The 9,013-nt window shown below is 36.7% G+C and overlaps 1 pseudogene; it reads right to left on the minus strand.

The window, feature by feature from the left end:
• Positions 1–8,259: 8,259 nt before the first annotated feature.
• LOC115513350 lies at positions 8,260–8,799 on the minus strand (annotated as a pseudogene).
• Between the last annotated feature and the right edge of the window lie 214 nt (positions 8,800–9,013).

Below are 9,013 nucleotides of genomic sequence, written 5' to 3' on the forward strand. Positions count from 1 at the left end.
TCTTGTTGATGTAGTTGTAAGACATTAGGTGAGGGAAGGGGAAGTATTCTATAATCTTCTGAATTAAATCTCAATCTTTTAGTGGACCTGTGTCCCTGGGCTGTGACCTTCACATTATGTTTCTTACCTTTTCTCTCCCTCTCCCCTCTCCTCTCTTGTGTAGGGAACACAAGAGCCAGAGCTGGATTTAGCTAATTGTCCTTTCCCCAGGTAGATAAGGTTCTGGTGAAGTTGTTTCCTTTGGGAAAAAGTTCTTTTTCATAGTTTGGACATATTTCAAAATGGTTACTTTCCCCCTACCGCTGCCAGGAACATGAGGGGATTTGTCCCTGATCTTCACTATGAGAACCTAGCAGGATTCCTAGAGGTAATAATTGATAAGGTTTTGGAGGTGATAGTGGGGTTCATGGGGCCCAGAGCCAACAACCAAGAAAGAATTCTTGAAGATGTGTTTGGTACAAAAAGTGGATTTTATTAAACCATGGGGACAGGACCTGTGGACAGGAAGAGCTGCCCTAAGACCATGAGGAGAGACTGGTTATACACTATGGAGTTGGGGGAGGTAAAGTCCAGGGGAAGTTTCCAATGAGATTTTCATATGCTAACGAAGACTCACAGGATACTGATGGCCTAGCTCGCAACAAGCCAAGGTTGTTTTTCTCTCAAGTAAAGCATTAGCATTAAGACAGTAGGGAGTTCCTGGAGAAAGGCTCTACTCTGCACCACCCCCCCCTCCAACACCTCAAGTGTTTTCAAAGGGGCTGCAGGTTATAAGGAAATTTAATTTTATCTGCCATTTCCTTCTGCCTTTGTTTCCCACATCAATACCCATGAAAGTGTGGGGATCTGACTGTGGCCTCCAGGAGTTTCTCACTCTCACACATTTTCACCAAGACTAAGCCTCCAACAATTGGTCAAAATTCTTTACTCCAACAGCTTTATGGCTATAATATCTTCTGCTCTATGTAAGCTGACCTTGGTTGAGATTCTCTATATTACTATTTCTCTCCAGATTTCAAGGCTTACTCTGGACCCTATTTCTCTAATGGGTCCAAGAAAAGTGGCTTCTTTTCAGTTTTTCATGGGAGTAATGACTTCTAAGCTCTTGACACATTGGAACTGAAAGCAGAACTTCATAGCTTGTCTATCATTACTCAATTGCAATTAAAGGGAAACCCATAGACTCCATATTTTTCTTCTAAACTCTCCCTACCTTATATCATGGGATTAATTATGAAATTAGTTTCAATTGAGAGGCTAAGAGAAAAATTACCAGGTGTACTCACAACGGCAAAGAAAAGATCTTTCCCCTCCCCCCGCCGTTCCCGAAACCAGCCAGGGCGCGCCGGTTGTAGTCTGACATAAAGGCGGGAACCAATCAAGTTCTGCTGAATGGTTTGAAATAAAGGCGGGAACCAATCGAGTTCTGCTGAGTGTTCAAATTTAAATGTCAACCAATAACAGCTCTGTAACCTCAAAAAATCCCTAACTTGTTTGTGCCTGTCTATAAAAGAAGCTGTAAGATCCTTGCTCAGGGCCTCTTAGTGTCACCGGCAACGAGTGTGCGGAGGACCGGGTTCGAACCTGCAATAAACGACCCTTGCCGCTTGGCTTTGACTCTGGGCTCTGGTGGTTTGTTTTCGGGGGGACTCTCGAATCGGGGCATATCACAATATCTTTAATTCTCAGCATTTTATTAGTCTCTTCTTTGGCAGCGGGGGAGGGGGAATCTTACAATCGTACATTTCAAAGTATAACCAAAACATTTTTTGTAAGCAGAAATTACACTTAAAATATAAACATTAAAGTGTGGTTTGTCATGTTTTGAAATTTAAAAACAGAGAAATAATACAAATAATACAAATCTGGGGCTTCTCATTTTATTGCTCATCTAAATTTTATGGACTGTTGAGCATATAAATACTATCGACTGGTGACATAAGAAGCAATAAGTACTCACAGAAATGGATTAATAAATACTGATTTTTTTTAAAAGTAATTCATCTATATAAACTGTTTTTTGGTAGCAAATGATAAAGCTAAAGATTGTGGTTGTTTTTATTCTATGGATCATTATGCAGATAATAAAATTCTAATTCTCCCTTGTAAAAGATTGGGAATATGCAACTTTTATTTCTTCTCAGGGAGGTAATATTGTAACATCTTATTTATCATTGTCCTTATGAGTAATATATCCATATTCATTTCAGCCTTTGAAATTTTACACCTAACTTTTGTACAGGTAATACATTCATATGATTCAAAAATTATTAACATAGAGAATAAAATGTCTCTTCATCTCCATCTCTATTCTTTTGGTTTCTGTTCCTATATATTACTATAATTAGTATGTAAGTACAAATAAAAAATCCAATATTTGTTCACAGATTGAACATTAGGTTTTCACCTAAGTAATTTAAAGGTTGAATTCCATCAACTGAAATGGGTAAGACTTGTAAGTAGAGTAGATTTGTGGGAAAAGTCCCAAAGTCCCACTTTGGATATTTATGCTACAGATTCCTACAAGATATCCAAGAAAATAGATTGAGTAGGCAGTTGGACATGTGTATGGAGTCCACCATAGAAAATCAGGCTAGAGACATACTTTTGAGAATTATCATCAGTGATTTGATAGTATTTAAACCCATGAGACTAGGCGAGATTACTGAGAGAGAATATATTTGACAAAGAGAACCAAGCATTGAGCCATAGACACTACAACATTAAGCATGAGGATGTGGGGCCAGCTGTAGAGACTGTGATGGAAACAAGTGGTAGGAAGAAAGGGATGATCAGCTGGATCAAATGCTGCTAATAGGTCAGGTAATATGAGAACCAGAAGAGGATTATTTGATTCATCAACATTAAAAACATTAGTGACCCTGACAAGAGAAATTTTAGTGGAGATGGAGGGAAAAGTCATGTTGGAGTAGGATCAAGACAGAATGGAAGAAATAGAAATAGAGATACCAAATACAGATAATTCTTGTTATGTTAGTATTTTGTCTTCTAATTTTCTTCAATCTGTCTAATTTTCTTTTAGGGGATCCACTAGCTTGATTAAAGTGACGATTGATCTCATGGTGGATATATAATCCCTCTTAACTAAATCCTCTCTCCCTTTAGAAAAATATCTGCACCTACAGGATGTTTCCCATAACTAGCCTTCTGATCAGGCTGGCTTCCTCTTTTGGACTGAGTCCCTATGTCTTTTATGCAGGGTGTAATCTGCTGCCTCAGGAGACAGTCCAGTATTTTCCAAGCTCTTAGCATTGCCTCTCTGTGCTTTCAGGGATATAGTACCACTTTCTCCACAAGAGATAATGCTTGTCCTCAATGGCTTATTTTTAGTCCTTTCTGCATCATATCTAGAAATTATTTGGCATAGGTGGCATTATAATTCATTTTCTGCATGGTGTTTGAGACATATAATTTTTGTACCAATTGTAATAATCTTTTGGTCATTTTTGTTTATTTGTAGGAGGAAGGCAAAGACATAGTAATAATCCATGTTCATACCACATTTTCTGTAAGTTTGGCTCTATAAAATCATATTTCAGCTACTTGCTATATGACTTACCTTAGGCAAGTTACTAAACTTTTCTAAGACTCAGTTTCATTATGCATAAAGTCACTGATGACACATAAAGGGTTACTGTGAAAATTTCAGTGCTTGGCACAAGTTAAACTCTCTTTAAGCTTCTGCCACTTTGGAAACACACAAAGATATTCAAGATATATGAGCACCACTGTTTGTCTGTTATTGGTAACCCTAAAGGCATCTTTAAACACTGGGAGAAGACAAGTTGATTGAACATACAATGCAAAGGAACATTGTTTTCCTTATTTCAGAGATGTATTGGCAGGAGGTATAAGAGGTACATTTTACTGCCAAGACTTTAAAAAAAAAATAGTTCAGGAAAAATTTGCAGAATTCTTTCCATAAATAGGACAAATTACAGAATCATGTTATGAAGATTAAAAACATGATAGCAGAGCACCAAGGGGCATACAGCTCTTGGATTCTGCGATTAAAGGAAACATTTTTTGTGTAGCCCTAAAATTAATTTAGAGTACTTTCAATGCCTTTAGGCACATGACAGAATAACGTAAGGTCACACTCTTTAAAGATAGCAATCATCACCAAATCCAACTTCTTCATGCTGGCTGCAATTTAGTTGTTTTTCCTTTAAGAACTGTTCTAATTCAGGGAATTAATAAGCAAATCTTAGTATTGAAACGTTCCTGCCTTACAAATTATATTGCAGCTCTCCAGTGAATATAGAATACTAGCAAGATTTTTTTTAATTAGTGAATTTTAGAAAAACAAAAATTTACATTGTGCATCTTATTTTTAAATTTTTAAACATTAAATTACCCCCAGAGCCGTGATTTCTGTTTTATTCAACATATTAATTAATTTTCTAACTTACATTTAGGAAACCAATTTTGTTTTTGTCAACAATATTAAATAGTTTCAAAATTGAAAACAAAAAATATATTTTTATAGCTGTCTTTATAAATATTAGCACATAATGGTTACGAGACTGATTTTTTCAAAATAATTTCACTTTTCAAGTTTCAAAATACTTACATCTGAAAAGTTAGGAAAAAAGAAAACATGGGGGAAAATGGATATTCATTCTTTAATCTATTCGGCAAACATTTATCGAATGGCTGTCCTTTGAAAGTTCCTAAACTCTGCAAAAGAACTATCTTATGGAAAAGCCAGTAAATAAACAGATAATAAAACAATTTAAAAATTGCTGTCACAGAGGAAGTGCTTGGATGGAGGAAGACTGAGACCCAGACAAGGGAAGCAGAATAACTGTGGGTGCATAGAGATGACTTTCCAGATCACTGAGCTGCATGTTAAAAGCGAAGGATGTGGAATGGACATTACAGAGAGGAGTAGCATTTGCAAATATTCAAGACATGAGGAAATTGGTGTGCTTGGAATAAAGAGTAAGAGGTGGAGAATGGCAAGTTTAAGGCTGTAGAACCCTAATGAAGAAAAATGTCTTTTGGACCAATACCATGTGATTTCACTCATGTGGAATTTAAGAAACAAAACAGACAAACAAAGAGAGGGAGAAACCAAGAAACAGACTCTTAACTACAGACAACAAACTGATGGATACCAGAGGAGAGGTGGATGGGGGGATGGGTTAAATAGGTGATGAGGATTAAAGTGTGCACTGTTGTGATGAGCATCGGGTGATGTGTGGAAGTGTTGAATCACTATATTGTACACTTGAAACTAATGTAACACTTAATATTAATTGTGCTGGAATTAAAATAAAAACTTTTTAAAAACAGAAAAATGTCTTTCATTGCATGGAATCTTGATTGAATCATTGGCAGGAACCGGTTAACTTGTCAGTCTCTTATTACTGAAAGAGCTGCTTCTCAGAATGATAATGGACATCTTAAGGCAAAGTAGCCTGATAATGGCTGATAGGTCAAGATAAGAACCAGAAGGTGATCATATAATTCAGCAACATTACATCACTAATAACCTTGAAAGTTTAAAATAGATGTCATGAGCAAAGTTAGAGGAGTAGACCAATGAATCTAGAAGAATCCCTAAGCTGTATTGAGGGCCTACCTGTGGTTGATAACCATGAAAACAAAATTTATATAAGGATACACACAGTAGATAGAGGTTAAAAAAAGCATTGAGGGTAATCTAAGTCCTTACCATTAAAAACACTTTCCCAAAGGGATTTAACTAGGGGTTTTCTATAGATGAACTCTAAACTACATAGGGAGCTCCATCCTCAGAATTCAAGAGCAAAAGTCAGAAAATGTCATTGTATGATATTGAAAGTAATCATCATCTTCAGAAAACATGTGTTTATTCATTTTCAAAGGTAAGTCACAGAAAGTATTGGTTTGTGGAAGCTCTGTTGATAACACTAATGTGGTCACAATTACTATCGAGTGAATAATCAGTCTCCCCAAACTCATTAAGTATATAATATAAGGTAACTTGGGAGTAATGAATTGTGATAGGTCTAAAAAGTTGGTGACAGAACACTAAGATGGCAGCTTAATACATAAAATGTTAGAGGTGAATGTTTAATAAATAGAAGTATTCAAAGTAGTATTCATGAATACTACAGGTTTCACAAAATGGTCAACAGATTCGTGCAGTTTAAATAAAATACTCCCACTTTGAAACATACATATATGCATGTGTTTTCATACATATATGCATACATACATGTGAACATATAAAAATATATGTGTATGGATAGATAAATGTTGTTTTTATCTGAAAAAAAATTAACGTTTACTATCATTTAATCAGAGATGTACACTGACTTCTTAATTGGTCCATGGCCAAATAGTTCCACCCTCTGGGAAAAGGGTGATACACCCAAATATTGAGGTATTGGCAGAGGCACCCTTATCTCCCCTTTCATCATAATGCACACATTTCTGTCCACAAATGAAAAGTCATTCTGAGCAGAGGATGAACACAACTGTTGAAAGATTAGGAAATACAAATGAGCACATTCATTCAGGAAGCTATGAACCATATGATGCTATAGGAATGTAGAGAGAATGTGGACGAGTGAGGAGATGAAGTAGAAATACAATTGTAAATGTTGTGGTATTGATATTAAGCATAAGTTTTCCATCTTTACCTGTCTCTCCATTCAAGAAGCTAGTGGGCTCTGTGCTCATTTGGGGGGCGAGATGTGGCAGAGAAGAAAACAGGACAAGACCTGTAAGTCTTTATAATTTTTATTTTCAGAACTTATATGCATCAATTAGGGAGAAGTTTCCCGGTATAAACAATATATATTGAGGGAAGCCAAAGGCAGCAGGAGGCTCCTATCTGTGACACCCAAGAATAAAAAGACATCCCTTGAACTGTAGAGAGAACAGAAGGTAGAGATACATAGAGGAGAGAGAAAGGGAGGAAGTGAAAAAGTGAGAAAAACATAAAGAGAAAAAAAGAGAGAGCAGTGTTGGTGGGTCTTGGGACTAGGACAGCCTTCTGGCAGATCACAGGGGATCTAGCAAGTCACCACAGAGAGGTGTACAGTTTGTCTAGGAAGATGGAGCCCTGGACAATTTCTCCAAAATATTCCGTGTTCCATTTGGCACAGGATAGTTGAAGTCATTGGACCTGGAGTAGCCAAACCAACTGGGTAATGTGTATTTCACTGTCAGACTACTGGAGCAAAGCCAAAGAGTAAGTACATTGTTCTCCTTCCCCCAACTCTTGCTTTGACATAACACTCTAGGATATAGGGAGTGTTGGTGACCCTCAAAGGGACTGAGACTCTTCACCCACAGTGATAAAATAGAGACAGAAATTAAGTCAAATTATAGAAAATTAAGTTGATTTTGAGATCAGATATGTAATATAATTGGATAACTATAAGGATTTTGGTCTTAATCTGGAAAGTAATTGAAAACCATTATAAGAATTTAAGTACAGGAATTTAGCATCACAGTTTTGTTTTGATTTTTGTCTTCCAACAGTTTATCAGAAAGAATGTAGACATTAAAAAAAATTCCCACTGTCATAGATATAAATTGAGGTTTTCAGCCTGGGACAAGCTAAATCAAAAAAAGAAATAAAAAATCCAATAGTGTATCAGCATTTTTTTTCACTCATTTGCCATACTGACAGTTCAAATACAAATTTGGTCTAAATGTACAGACTCTCAAGCAACAATGTACAAAAGTTTAAAGGTCAAACATACCAAATGTACAGTCTTCAAAACCACCTAATTTAGGGCATTTACTACTGTTAGCTAAGATACATCTGGAACAAGTGATCACTTACAAAAATGTGAAGTAATTTTTTTTTTGAAAAATAAAACTTTATTGCAATAATCCTGGAAGATATACTTGAGGAACAAGTTACCAAAGTATCAAACAATTTGTTTCATCAGCCACTTTGAGTCCATGTTCTAAAATCTAAAGTTTAGTTATCTTTCTTCTAAGCCAAGAGCTTCCTATCATTTCAGTATCTATGTTCTGAAGCAAAGGAGACTGAGGTGAAATGTTTTCATTTATCACAACTGCTGTATCAATTGCCTATGACCTCAACAGCACCATGGTAGTCTGAGAAAAGATCATGTATAGGGCTATTGCTTTAGCTGACTTAAAATTGTCCCACACAATGGTACCTATCAACCTTTGGTGAAGCCTTTAAAATAACAAACAGGTTGAAAAATGGGTCAAAGGAGGCAAATACAACATCTGCCTTTAGAGCTATCAACTCAGGAATTCTCTTACTTATGAAATCTTACAGAGAAGTTATTTTTCTTCCTCAAAATCAGTGATGACAACATTTCTTACTCCAGAGCTGGCGTTTTTACATCATCACTGTCTTGTGAATCATCATCTCCATCTACTTCTGGTCAATCTACATCCTCCTCACCACCCATGTTGTTCATCATCTCAGAGGAATGATCAAAATTAGACATATCTTCATCTGAATCATCTTCCCAGGCTTTCCAGTTACTAAAGTCCACACTGACCCAGTTAAGCTTTGCCCTTTCTTTTGTCAACCTTGGCCATGACTGTCCAGATTCACCTTTGGTAAACAAAATAAAATCACCCTGTCCATTCTTTTATGCTTGGGATCATTTGGATCAATACAGTGAAAAAGATCAATTTCATTTAAATGTTTAAAATTATCACTTCCTCCAGGACAACTGATGGGAAGTTTGGATTTTTTCTAAATTTACATTAACATCTTCACTGTCTTCAACACAAAATCAGTGAAGACGTAGTCCTTTGATCCTACCACTTTGCAGCAGCAGGCTGCATGGTGAACCCGACAGGGGGACCTGGTGAAAGGGTAGGCAGTTCTCTCTGACTCCTCTGGGGTCCCTTCCTCTTCTTGTTTCTCTCAGGCTACAGGGCAGTGTCCCCCTGGATCCCCAGAATGCACCACACATGGATAGAGTGACAACTCTGATCCCAGGAGAAAAGGAAGGTGCCAGACTCACAGTTCCCTATTTGTATAGGGGACTGTCATGGA

Source organism: Lynx canadensis, chromosome B2, assembly GCF_007474595.2.
Source record: "Lynx canadensis isolate LIC74 chromosome B2, mLynCan4.pri.v2, whole genome shotgun sequence".
Lineage (NCBI taxonomy): Eukaryota > Metazoa > Chordata > Mammalia > Carnivora > Felidae > Lynx > Lynx canadensis.